This window comes from Physeter macrocephalus, chromosome 1 (genome assembly GCF_002837175.3).
Source record: "Physeter macrocephalus isolate SW-GA chromosome 1, ASM283717v5, whole genome shotgun sequence".
Taxonomy (NCBI): Eukaryota; Metazoa; Chordata; class Mammalia; order Artiodactyla; family Physeteridae; genus Physeter; species Physeter macrocephalus.
In genome coordinates this window covers 15,905,253-15,918,598 of record NC_041214.2, presented here as the reverse complement: position 1 = coordinate 15,918,598, position 13,346 = coordinate 15,905,253, and the positions used below count along the sequence as shown (strand labels likewise).

The 13,346-nt window shown below is 40.6% G+C and overlaps 1 long non-coding RNA gene across 1 annotated transcript in view; it reads right to left on the bottom strand.

Annotated features, from left to right (window-relative positions):
- LOC102990304 (uncharacterized) overlaps positions 1-10,782 on the bottom strand; it is a 36,097-nt gene extending 25,315 nt beyond the window's left edge. Inside the window, exon 1 of the long non-coding RNA XR_448308.4 lies at positions 10,671-10,782. This is a non-coding gene — a long non-coding RNA (uncharacterized lncRNA). The remainder of the gene's footprint in view (positions 1-10,670) is intronic.
- Between the last annotated feature and the right edge of the window lie 2,564 nt (positions 10,783-13,346).

Genomic DNA, 13,346 nt, shown 5'->3' with positions numbered 1-13,346 from the left:
GCAGGCTCAGCGGCCATGGCTCACGGGCCCAGCCGCTCCGCGGCATGTGGGATCTTCCCGGACCGGGGCACGAACCCGCGTCCCCTGCATCGGCAGGCAGACCCTCAACCACTGCACCACCAGGGAAGCCCTGAACTAATTCTTGAATATCACTATAATCCTATCAGAAAATAAAAAATGAAGATGAAACTAGTGATGTTTTAATAACTCACAAATTTATAGCTTGTATGATTAAAATATGGAAGAGTAAATTTGTACATTTCCATAGTTCAAGTAAAAGTTTTTAACTATTTATTACAGAGTTTAAAATTGAAAAACTGAAAATAAGTCCACTGTGATTTTTCTTATCTTCAGTTTTCTTCTATCACTATTTCCTCAAACCATGTTTCAAATCAAAACTACACCTTGGTTAAACATTTGCCACTTGAGTCACTCCTTAAAATAGAATTTCTTTCTTGGGTTGTCTATCATTCATTCTGAATGGGATTAGGCATTTTGGCTACATACAAACCCAAAGCTTTCACGTTGGTCCCTTTTGAAAGATGTAGTATTATACACACTCCCTGTCTTTAAAATAATAATGGCCCAAACAGAAACAACAGCCTTCACCATGCCACATCAGGAATTGTTCTCTACAGTTCGGTAATTACAGTGTGTATTTTGTGAGACAGCCCTTAAAAATGGCTCAGAATGCTTCCATTTTTCCTTTGGACTGAAATATATTGTTGGTAATAAAATCTATGAGTTCTGCCAAACACAAAATTGCAAATTGAGACTGTACAGGGACTGCCAATCCAATCTGTCACTGTTTATAGTTACCATCGTTAGTTTTAGGCTACAACTAAGGCTGAGACTATATTAGGCTTCTGACAGGCTGAATACATATTTGCTTGGTAATTACACAGAAGGATGTATAGCACTCGTGTGGTATTTTTACTGAATGTGTATTGCTGATAAATAGAGATGACTGAAATTGTGTAACATCTGACATACCAAAGGTCTACATAACAGCACCTTTACAAGGTTTCTCTTTTGGAGATTAACTAGTATTACTTACTGAGAATTCAAGGTTGTAAAGTATAACAACAGAAATTAACATTTATCCAGTAATTTGCAATTTAGAGTGTTTTCCTTCCCACCTAATTATTGGACTCTCACATTAATACTTTGAGATAGGCACAAATAATTCAGTGCCCAGTCAGGAAGACAGAAAAGCCATAACTTGGATCCATGAACATGGACTTCAAGTTAGAATATGCCGAGGCCAAGGTGTTTACCTCAGTGTTCAAAGTTCAGAAGTGTATATTACCTTAAGGCCTTTCTACAAGTGAAAAGTAAAGTTAAGTCTAGACACCAATGCTGACCCCAAACAAATAGATTGTCAGTTATTCTCCAGCAAAACTGGGTTCATGTGGGATCAGCAAAGAATTCTATTTCAGGGTCTGCAATCATGTTGAGACACATGCCAAGTCCTTACAAGTCAAGGGAAGAACTCTTTTCATAGAGAGGAAAAGGAAGTTGGGAGGGCTGTAATAAACAAAGAGGTCATGGGTTTTCATTGGCTAAGTCCTTGCCAGGAAAGAGGAGACTGTTCTTCCAGTTGAGCTCTGCTCTTGCTATGTGAGAGCTCCCCTTCTGGTCATTCCCCTCTATTTATCTGAGATTTCTATTCATTAATTTTCTACACCAATGTGTTATATGCCAGCAAGGAGCTCTGAATAGTAGGTTTTAAAGTTTGGCTTATCATCTATTTAAAAAAGAAAGAAAACGAGAGAGGGGGAATGGAAGGAGGGGAGAAAGAAAGAGGGAGGGAGGGAGGGAAGGAGAGAGGAAGAAAGGAGAAGGAAAGAAAAGAAAGAACACTTTATTGCCTGTGTAACGTAAAATTGTTCCACGCACTGAGCATTTTGCATTCTAAAGGGCATGATCTTATTTTCAAGACTTTCCGTGAGTTCTCAGTACGGTTTCTAACCCCTCCCTGACTCTAAACTCTCTGTGCTTCAGTTTTTCCACCTATAAAACTATACATGCACACATACACACACACGCAATATACTTCAACATTATTATAAGGATCAGCTGAGACAAGCCATTAAAAGGGGGACCTCTTTCCTTCCTTTTGTTTTCCTTTTTGATGTGTGCATTTTAAGACTACCCAAACTGAAATATATCTGTGCACTGTTTCAGTAACAGGGACCTGATTACAGAATTACACTGAATTAGGAAAAACAGATTTTTGGTTTGTTTTTTGGGTGTTTTTTTTTTTTTGCGGTACGCGGGCCTCTCGCTGTTGTGGCCTCTCCCGTTGCAGAGCACAGGCCCCGGACGCGCAGGCTCGGCGGCCATGGCTCACGGGCCCAGCCGCTCCGCGGCATGTGGGATCCTCCCGGACCGGGGCACGAACCCGCGTCCCCTGCATCGGCAGGCGGACGCTCAACCACGGCGCCACCAGGGAAGCCACGGAAAAACTGATTTTGACACTGCTCTGCCCAAGACCATTGTCCTCCTGATGCATGTCTCCCAGACCAGCAAGAGTTCTCTACATCAGGGGCCAACTGGATGAAGGCCGAGTACTCTACAGATTAATCCTGCCCCAGCTTTTCTGTTTTAAATACGACCTATAAGTGTCTGTGAATTAACAATTATTATTCGGAGGGCCTAAGAATAGTTTCTGTTTTTATAATAGGTTAAATCAAATTCCACATCAGAAACTTAGCTAGGTTGGTTGTTTTCAAAGTATGATGATTAAGGGACTACACATGTTATGATCTGAATTCCTTGAGTAAATGGTAGTAGCTTTGGATAAGGCAACAATATCCATTATCTTGAAAACTTTTCTGTTACTAATCTGTTCAATATTAGTTGGTCTGTTTGTATTGACTTCAGCATTCCGTAGTTAATTTAACCTGAAAACAGAGTAACATTTGCAGTTACAAAAATAATAATTTAGCTAACATTCTGTGTGCTTGCTAAGTGCTAGGCACGGTCCTAAGCAATTCACATGAATTAACTCATTTATTCTCACAACCACCTGTTACACCTTCTTACAGGCAATAAAACTGAGGTTTAGAGCAATTAAGTAACTGTCCCAGAGCCTTACTTCTATATGTGACTTTCTGGAATTAATTCAGCATTAAAAATATAAAGCTGTTACCTCTGTATATTTTTTTGTCAAGAAAACAGTTACCATTCTGATTCTTAACCAAAATTAAAGATAATAATTTTGTTCACAAATTGTTTATAAAGTCACAGTAGTGGATTAATCCTTTTAGAGCCTCTCCTATTGCTCAGTTTACACAATTGTGTTTACATATGTAGATAATCAAATCCACCATATTGGGAGGGGGCCTCTAGGGCATCAGAACCTTTATATGAAATGAACTCGTAAGTTAAAGTTGGTGAAGAGATATAAAAAATTTTCAATAGTAATAATAGTGTTGCTCCTGTTCTCTCTTTCCTGCTTTTACCTTATACTTTCTTTGTAAGAAAAAGAGCAGTCTTGTAATATGTAAACTGACTTTACCTTAGAGAAGAGGCCTTTCATTACCCTAGGGAGTTGGTGTTAATATACATTTAAGGGCTTCCCTGGTGGCGCAGTGGATAAGAATCTGCCTGCCAAGCAGGGGACACGGGTTCGATCCCTGGTCCGGGAAGATGCCACATGCCGCGGAGCAACTAAGCCTGTGCGCCACAACTACTGAGCCTGCACTCTAGAGCCCGCGAGCCACGACTACTGAAGCCCACGCGCCTAGAGCCCGTGCTCCGCAACAAGAGAAGCCACTGCAATGAGAAGCCCACTCACCGCAAGGAAGAGTAGCCCCCGCTCGCCACAACTAGAGAAAGCCTGCGTGCAGCAACAAAGACCCAACACAGCCAAAAATAAGTAAATAAAATTATAAAAAATATGCATTTAATAGTTTACAATGAACTGTGTTTTGAACTCCTGCTTTTATTTTTCCAAACAGGGTATCCAAGGATTGTTTGTCCATATCCACTTTGCCCAGAGGACAAAACCATATCCACAGCATTCATTCAATGCAGTGGTCCATTGAAACGGACCCTGTATGGTCATAATACCAAATCTCTCTTACATAGATGGATGTGGTTAGGCTTAGAAATTGAACAGGTGCTGATGATTCCACAGTACAGATCCCTTGTTTTTCAGGGGTTTCTTGTATTTGAGTCTTACTTTAAGACCAGGATGATTTACTGGTGGAAACAAGACCAGTATTCTGGTTTTCAGTCTCAGTTTTGCCATGGAGAAAGGCTTTGAAAGGCAATGTAACAACCATCTCTACTGCAATTAACATTAGAGAAACTTTCAGATGATGCAAAAAGCTCCAGTTTCTGAGTGCTTTCCCCTGCCTTATCTGATTTTATTTTCTTGTCTGTAAATTAGGAATCCTTCTAATTTACCATAGTGGTGGCCTGAAAATGGTCAAATGGCTGCAAAGTGAAGCTGCTAGTGCTACCATATGTTTTTTATGATGACTATTGTCGAGATTTCAACGCTGTTTTCAAAGTAAGCTCACGCATACTGGTAATTTTCATAGATCCCTTAAGGAAGCATACTGTGCTTCTAGAAAACTCACCTATGGTCCCTCTAGGGCAGTAGTTCTCAAACTTTTGCATGCATCAAAATCACCTGGAGGGCTTATTAAAATACTGATTGCTGGGCAGCACCTCTAGAGTTTTGATTCAGTAGATCTAGAGTGGGGCCCAGTAATTTGCATGTCTAGCAAGTTCTCAGATGACGCTCATGTTATTGGTCCAAGGACACTTTGGAACCACTGATCTAGGAAATGCTAGAGATATATTTGTTGGGGTTATGATGACCATCCAGTGAGGTCCATTTCGAAGGGCCACAGCATTGAATGAATGCCATGAATATGGTTTTGTCCTCTGGGTAAAGTGGGTATGGACAATCCTTGGACACACTCTTTGGAAAAATAAGAGTACTAGTTCAAAACATTTGTTGTAAACTATTAAATGCATATTAATACCAAGTTCCTAGGGTAATGAAAAAGATCATAGAATGTAGGTGGGGTGGAGGTGGCTGATGGAGAGGAATATTTGTAGGTTTAAGGCTGTTTTCAATGTCAATTCTTCAGTATTTTTTAACCAATCCCAGAAGACCACGCATCTGAAAGGAAAGACAACTGACAGTGAGGAGATGCAATTCTAACATGAGCTGCGGCAAAGGACGCATTTCTTTCTCTCTCTCTAGTGGGAAATATTCAGTAGATCATAAGAATTATAGATTAGTGCTATCATCCAATTTTCAAAAATAATCTGAATCTGTACAATTGTTCCATTTTTCTCAAGCTGAAGAGAAAGTTATTTTCTGCTCAATTTTTCTTTGTAAAAATGTTCTTGTATAAAAGTCTGAAAAAATGAAAAGTGTTATCCCAACTCTTCTTAATGTACAAGTGCTTCTTAAGGGTATAGTTTCACAAGATTCACAAAATTTTCAAGTGGCATCAAATTTCGTATTTTTTCATAAACCGCCCTTGTAATAATACCTAGAATCAACATCTCTGAAAAGTTCAAAGCTACTCCTATATTTTTATATCAGTTATTCTCGAAATACCTCTGGGAGGATGCAGGCAAGGTATTATTAAACCCATTCTACAGGCAGGACAACTGAGGCCCAGACTGCTTGCATCACCTAGCAAACTAGTGGGGCAGAGTCCGTTATTACACATTTGTTTTGGAATTTTAACAACCTTCCTTCATTTTAAAGCCACATGTTATGTACTATTAGAATGAAAAGTGTTCTATATTTGAATCAAAGCTTTGTAAAATGCCAGGTTATTTAATCCTAACTGATCTTGGTGAACTTTTACTCTTACTATTAGCACATTCTTATTAACTTTTTTCTCTGTTTTAACAAACTTACATATACCATTCTCATTTTTATAATGATATTATTTTGACTTTTTCTTCTTACAAAACTAATTGTGACAATTTTAGAAAATATTTAAAATACAAATATTACAAATAAAAATAACCTATCATCCTATTACCCAGAGATGTCTACCAATGCCACTTTGTGAACATCCATCCATTTATTTTTCTATAAAATCCTTTAAGATGGAAAAGGATTTTTAATATTTTAATATTAAAAATATATGCTGAAATTCTTTCTATGTTATGAATACTTCTTACGACCTTTCTTCTGATAAATATTATTGAAGTACAGCAGACATGCAGAAAAGTAAACAAACATCAGTGTAGTTTGATGAACATTCACAAAGTGAACACCCCCATGTGTCAGTCTGAGACCAAGAAAAGAACACTGACCCAACTCCAGAAGCACTCTGTGCTCTGTGCCCATCTCCAGTCATGAGGCACTCCCAAAGTTATCCATTAGTGATTTTTGCCTCATTTTCACTAGATATAAATGACATATAGTATATTCTCTTTTGTGTCAGGCTTCCTTTGTTCACCTTTGTGTTTATTAGATACACTCAGGCACAAACTCTTCTTAGTGGCTGCACAGTATACTATTTAATGGATTACTATGATTGACTTCAGCATGGAAGCTCTTCTATGGGGCATTTACGACATTGTGAATTTCTCACTGTCATAAACAATGTTGCTATGAACATCCTTATTGATTTGTTCACATTCTTATACAGTCTGTAGGATAAGTTCCTAGAAATGGAAATGCTGGTTGTAAAGATATCCATGATGTTAACACTTCTGAAGACTATTACCAGCTTGTCCTTTAGAGTAGTGAAAACATATTTCCACCAGTAGCATGGGAGAGGGCCTGTTTTCCAATATCTTCTCCATCAGTTCACGTTACAATTTTCTTTAATCCTTAAAGTTCTGATGGTTTTTGGTCTCAGTGTTTTAGTGCTATTAATAGCAGTATTTCTCAATTCAAATCTTGAATTATTTCAGAGAGACAAGGACGGGTTTTTCTTTTTAAAGCTAAGTTACCTTTATATAAGATGGTATTTGTATGCACCAGACGTTTTGTTTAGTGTATTACTCTGCAGTTACTAACGCTTCTTAAATGCTAACAGACATCATGATATAGGATTCCTCGAATGTGTACAGCCTGACCTAGCTAAATATCTCACTTCTCAAAAATGTATTGTTCCAGGGTGTGAAAGGAAATATAAATACTGTGTTCTTTATGTCTGTATTTTAATCACTTTCTATTCCCTTAAGTATAGAGATTTACTAGTCTAAGTAATAATTCCTGCCCCATGTTTTCGTAACTTGAATGTTTCCTTCCCTAAAGTCTTTTTAAAGAACTATTTTCTTATTCTGAACATAACATTATTGTGTGAAAATATAGATAAGTCAGAAGAAAACGAAAATCATCTGTATTCCCTACACCCCATTGCTTGTTTGTTTGCTATGTCTCACTGCAGTCTTTCTGTTGCACATTTATAGAATTATTTTTCACAAAAAAATGAATTGTACTGTACATGCTGTTTTGTAACCTGCTTTTCCCTCTTAAGATATCATAGACAGTTTTCCATCCAATCATTTCTTGATCCAAATAACATCATTCACTCAATTAGTGTGTTATATACTCACATATATTCTCTTCAAAGTGCTTTGTAATCACCAAACTGTAAAGAAGGTGAAAGTTCCTTCTTCTTGTGGAATTATCTGGCAACAACTGTGTTTGGTGTTGAAAGAGTCTTGGCGTCCTGGGACTCAGGGAGCCCAGGTGAGAAGGTGTTTATTGATGTGATTCTCCAGGCTCTAGCCCATGCCCCACACCCCACCTCATTTTGCTCCTAGCACCTCTGTCTGACCAAAAGGAAAAGCAGCAATCCACCTTCTTGACTTTCAAGTACATTTCAGTTTCCAGTCATGAATCCTGAATGCAGAGATCTGCAACTTTCTTGGGTCTCTGCTAAACAAGCTACTTTTGGGAAGCAGTCAAACGGCAACATTTGTTTCCCAAAGCCTCACTGTTGTTTTAACTTCATTTATAAGCATGCCATGCTTATCAATTAGGAGTGCTGTCTCCACTCATAAAATGTCTAAGCTGATGGTACAATGGTTAGTTAACTAAAAAAACAGGCAATTACTGTATAAAACATACGGTTTTAAATTAAATTAGTTAGGATTTGGAATGGGACCAGTATTTTTCTAATTCAATGTGGGTTTGGGGAGCAGGGAGCTTATTACTGTAGTTCCACAGCAGCATAATTATTTTCAGGAATACTCCTTTCTAGTTAACCTAACAGAAACTAGTGTATATTTTTAGTTGTTTTACTTTGTATACTTGAACAGACAATCCAATGAGAGATACTGACTCCCTGATTTAACTTTTTGCCCAGAAGAAGAGAGGTAACTGTTATAAAACTTGGCTTCAGCCAGGGGAAAAATAAATCTCTCTGAAGATCAACTACGATTTATTTACCAGGCCCAGTCAATGTTCGAGTATCTTAAAGGGTGTTAAGCGTGACAATATGTGTTTGAAAAGTTTGAATACACAAATCATTAGGTCCAGAACTAAACTTGAGATGAAAGGTCACTGCTTTTTTCCACCAAGCCATCTAACCTCTAGTTTAAGCACAAGTATAAAACCATCTGCTTACCAGGAGGCCCAGGAGCTCAAAATCCATTAATGCCATATGTATCAACAGAAGTGTGACTTCAGAGCCTCAAATGTTTTCAATTTTTTTTCTTCATCATTATCTGCCAGAAACTTAGCTGGGATGCTTTCCCTTTCCTTAAAATGCATTGAATTTCAGTTTAATTATGCAAGTCCCTTTCTTGTTAAGTAATTACACACATTTTCTCATCTGTGTGTCTATATTTCAGAAGTAACTGCTTCATTTTGTTGAAAATTAACCAAAAAGGGGGAAAAAAGATTTTATTTTCAATTTCCCTTATTCTTCCGTAGGGGAACTAACACATCTTTCAATACGCCACAAGATAAAGATGCTGACTCTGTCTCTTAAATCATCCCTGAAGTCTCCAGCACAGCCCTTAATGAGACAGAGTTTGCTGTACAAGAAGTTGTTTTATTAAGTGAGTGAAAAATAACTTTTCCTCCTCCAAAAGTGCCCTTAGTGAGATAATTCAAGTCTGAAGCCAAACCCTCCTATACTTATCCCAAAACACAGGGAAGGGCAAACAACACAAACAAAATGGCTACTTAGTTGGAAATCATACTTTGGAAATCTCACCCAAAATGAGAGGTTAACTGTGGTCAACATATGAAAGTAAAGTGCTCGCCAACTGGGAAAAAAAAAAAAAAAGACAAATCAAGCAGATCTTCAGAGAGCAAGGAAGAAAAAAAGTGGGAAAACTTCTTCTACAGTTCATAATGATTGTGCCTTATTTATGTGGATGGAGGTTTTGTCCAGATAATCTTTTGCATTTGTGGCTTATAAAACATAAGCATTTTTATATCAATTACCTCATTCAATCCTCACAACAACCTTAAGAATGAGGCAAAAAATAAATTACCTCCCCCAAATTACAGATATGTGATCTGCAGTTCAGGATTATTAAATGACTTGTCCAAGGTTCTATGTGGTTGGTCAGTGGTACATGACCACTGACTTTGAATGAGTCCTGCCCTACTGCCTTTTTAAATTAACTGACAGAAAATTATTTATAGTATAGAGGTTCTTCCCACGCTATAGTGATTCAGCTGTATCGGTGGAACAAAGGGAGGTTAAGAATTATTGGCATATATATTCTACATAAAATGTTAAATTCAAGTGGTTAATTTCAGCCTGCTCCAACCAAATCTTTCAAAGATGCTTACATTCACACAGTAACCACAGATATTTAAGTTCCTCTTTTGTTTCTGGTGACACTGGCTGACTGAAGTTTCACTGATTTTTCTTTTTGCCTGCTGGCATAACAACCCAATGGCAAAACAGCAGGAGGGAAAGGGAAGAAAATAAAAGATCTGTATATTTTGAAAACTCAAAAATAAAACTTTGATATTATTGATTGACTATGAAGTAGCATCACGCTGAGGATTACTTACTGATCTACTAGCTGATTACCAAGTAGTCTCCTAAGTTTTCTCCCAGTCTCTTCTCTTCCCTGCTTCCCTCAAGCGTACAAATTGGGGGCAGATTATTCCAGCTGTAGTTACCTTGTGCAAACCCTTCCATAAGCTGGCTAAGAAAACATAAACTCTTCACCCTGGTATTCAAGACCTCTTCAAAGTAATAATACCTACCATTTATTAAACACCCATTATAGAAGAGACATCTCAAAACGATCCTGGTAAATGTATGATTAGGTTAATTTTAGAAGGGAGAAAACCGAGGCTGAGGGAGGTTAAATAACTTTCCCTAAGTTGGGTATTTATCCAGTGGTGGCACCAGTGTCCCAGCTCAGGCCTGCTTAGCTCCAAAGTCCAGCCTCCCGGTCTAGATTTGTTTCTGACCGGACATACGTAGCCTAAATTAACACTAGCCTGCGGTGCTAGTTTGCAATCATTCCTAGCCCTATCACAGCTTTGTGCTGTTGTGGCGGTTTTTTCCACCTGGAATGTTCTCCCCAGTCCTGCCTATAGAAATGTTAGATCTTCAGGATGAATCTCAAACATCACCCCCTCCTGGAAGTCTTTGCTGAATCTTATCTCCAGCGACCTCTCACACGTGAAAAAAAAATCTCCCTCTTCTTTGAATGCTTTTAGTTCTTTGCATAATTCTTCTGGCACTTACCTTCTTCTTTTATTGTGGCTCTTTTCCTGTCCTCATGAAAAGTTTGCAAGCTTCTCGAAAACAGGAACTTGGATTGATTCATTACTCATATCTTTATATCCCTAGCAGAGATTCAGTGTAGCAGGGATTCAGAGCTTCCGAATATAGATTTGTGATGTTGAGTAAGAAACACTGCCTAGTAGTAGCCCAACCAATGAGAAGCCTCTATACTTTGGACTCCCAGCTTCCACCAATGAACTCTTTTGTTATTACAGCCCTGCCCAGCTACCCCCTCTTCCCTATAAAAGCAAGTTCTGGATTTGACTAGGATCAGCCATAGTTCAGAAAAGTAGGTTGGTAACTTCTCTGGCTATTTCTGAATAAACTTGCTTTTGCTGGTAGAAAAAAAGAAAAAAGAAATACTGCCTAGAATATACCGTATGGAAAACACAGTTTCTCAGTCCACCTCAGGCCGGGCCTGGGGCCCTGCGGCTTCCCCGCAGGCTCTCTCACAAGCTCTCTGTGCGGACTACGAACCCCTCAGCAGCCCCTGGGCTTGGGGCAAGGGGGACTCCTCCGCGGCTGGTTCCCGCCAGGCCTCGTGCTATCGGGCGCGGCGTAGGCGGCGGGGTTGCCCTGGGAGACCGCCAGGCGCTGGCGCCGCGCCGAGCGGGCATGGAGGGGCCTCCCCGGGCTTGGGCCACGCCATGGCCTGGAGCCAGAGCCGGGACCCCCGGCCGGAGGCCCCGCCGACCCAGTTGCCAGCCCCCGTCACGCCTTGGACGTTTTCAAGGGTCCATCAGGAAGACCCTGTCGGTACCTGCTACAGAGGTACCTGGGCCACTTCCTGCAGGAGAAGCTGAGCCTGGAGCACCTCAGCTTGGACCGGTACCAGATCCCTCGCCCAGGTCCCCCGTGACAGAAAGGTAAGAGCTGCTGGCGACCAGCCGAGGGGGACTCATTCCCCTCTTGAGGGCGATTTGAACGAGTGTCATCCAGGATTGGTGATGTTCGGCCCCTCCCTTGGAATAGTTTGGATCCAAGTATGGCAGGACTCTGAGAAATGTGTTGAAGTGTTGTTTGCTCTGTTTCTAGCAAGTGTGCACCCCCAAATCACGCGTTCTAGAAACGTAACAGAGGTAATGGAGTCTACGTTGTGGCAGTCAATCGAGTCACTGGTTTTTGGGGGGGGGTGGTCCGTGAAGCTGGCTTAAAGGGGTCCATTCATGGAAGGAGGTGACCAGTGCTGCCCCTTGTAGGAGGGGACGCGGGGTTCTGTGCAGACTAACTGTATTTCATGGGATGAGACTCCGTAAATGTTAAGGAGGACCTTTGGGGATGTCAGAATGCCTAGCTATTCCTTTATTTATTTGGGGTCGGTTACTTGCGCGCCGCCGTCTCCGTACAGCGTTTGCAGTCTGGAAGAAAGCAGGTGAAGGCCTTCTCCGCTGGTTTGCCTGCTTTTCCTTGATGATGTTTATGAGACCAGCCTGTGGGTGGAATGGTTGTGTGGCCCTAAGAGTGCTGTTGGGTTACGCCTGTTTGCTTCACGTGATGAATCCTAAAGGCAGGTATTGCAAAAGCACTGAAGTTGCGGTTTTCAGACATTTAAAAACCTGTTTTCTACTTGTCATCCAGAGGTCGTGCGTGGACTCGTCTTAATAGTTGCTTCATGTACAGTTCACCTCACCACATACAGTTGTACTTGCATTTGTGTGTTCAGCGCATAGTATTCTACTTCATGTGTATTGAGCCTCGAGTTTCCCAGGAATGGACCGGCGTTGCCACTTCCCTCGACTCTTTCTTCCACTAGCGTCTGCCGCTTACCGTTGAACTGGTTATACCATTCTGAAGTTACTGCTGTGCTAAAAGCATCCCTACACCGTTTACATTCAGGAAATCACGCACATAGATGACGTTCCTGTGGTAGTTCGGCAAAACAGAAGGAGGGACACGCTTCTTAATTTAAGCTGGGTTAAAAAGCTTGTGCTTCTTGTAAAATTTATTTTATGTCCAAGTATTTTAACAGAGTAGTGACTTCCTTAGCCATAGAAACCTGAAAAACTCAAATTATGGTAACACCTTATTATGACCCTTAAATTAATTTGTACTGCTCTAAATAAGCATATAAGTTTATCAGCAAGTAGATGACTTAACCTTGCGGGAGTACACAGGATAATGGAAAGAGCCCTTGTCTGAGTGGGAGAAGGCCCCAGCCCCACCCCAGGCCAGCCCATGCCGCCACAGTTAGCCAAGGGACATGGGACACAGTAATTCACCTGAGTTCCATAAACATTTATGTAGGGTCCATCCCGCGCCAGGTACTATGTCAAGGTGCTGCACTGGTGTAATTCTTACCACAAGTTAGGGATTCTGATGGGTATGTTTAAATTCATCGACCTATGAATCTATACTTTTGGTAGAGTTATGAATAGGCTCTCTTGAAGGAGGAGGGTTGGATATTTATTAAGTCTTTCTTGGGTTGGATAACTTTGTATGCATTATTCTTTAATGACTTTTCACATTAACCCTATAAGGTGGGTATCGTTAGTGCCATTTTGCAGATAAGAGTTCAACAATTTGCCTTGGGGCTTCCCTGGTGGCGCAGTGGTTGCGCGTCCGCCTGCCGATGCAGGGGAACCGGGTTCGCGCCCCGGTCCGGGAGGATCCCACGTGCCGCGGAGCGGCTGGGCCCGT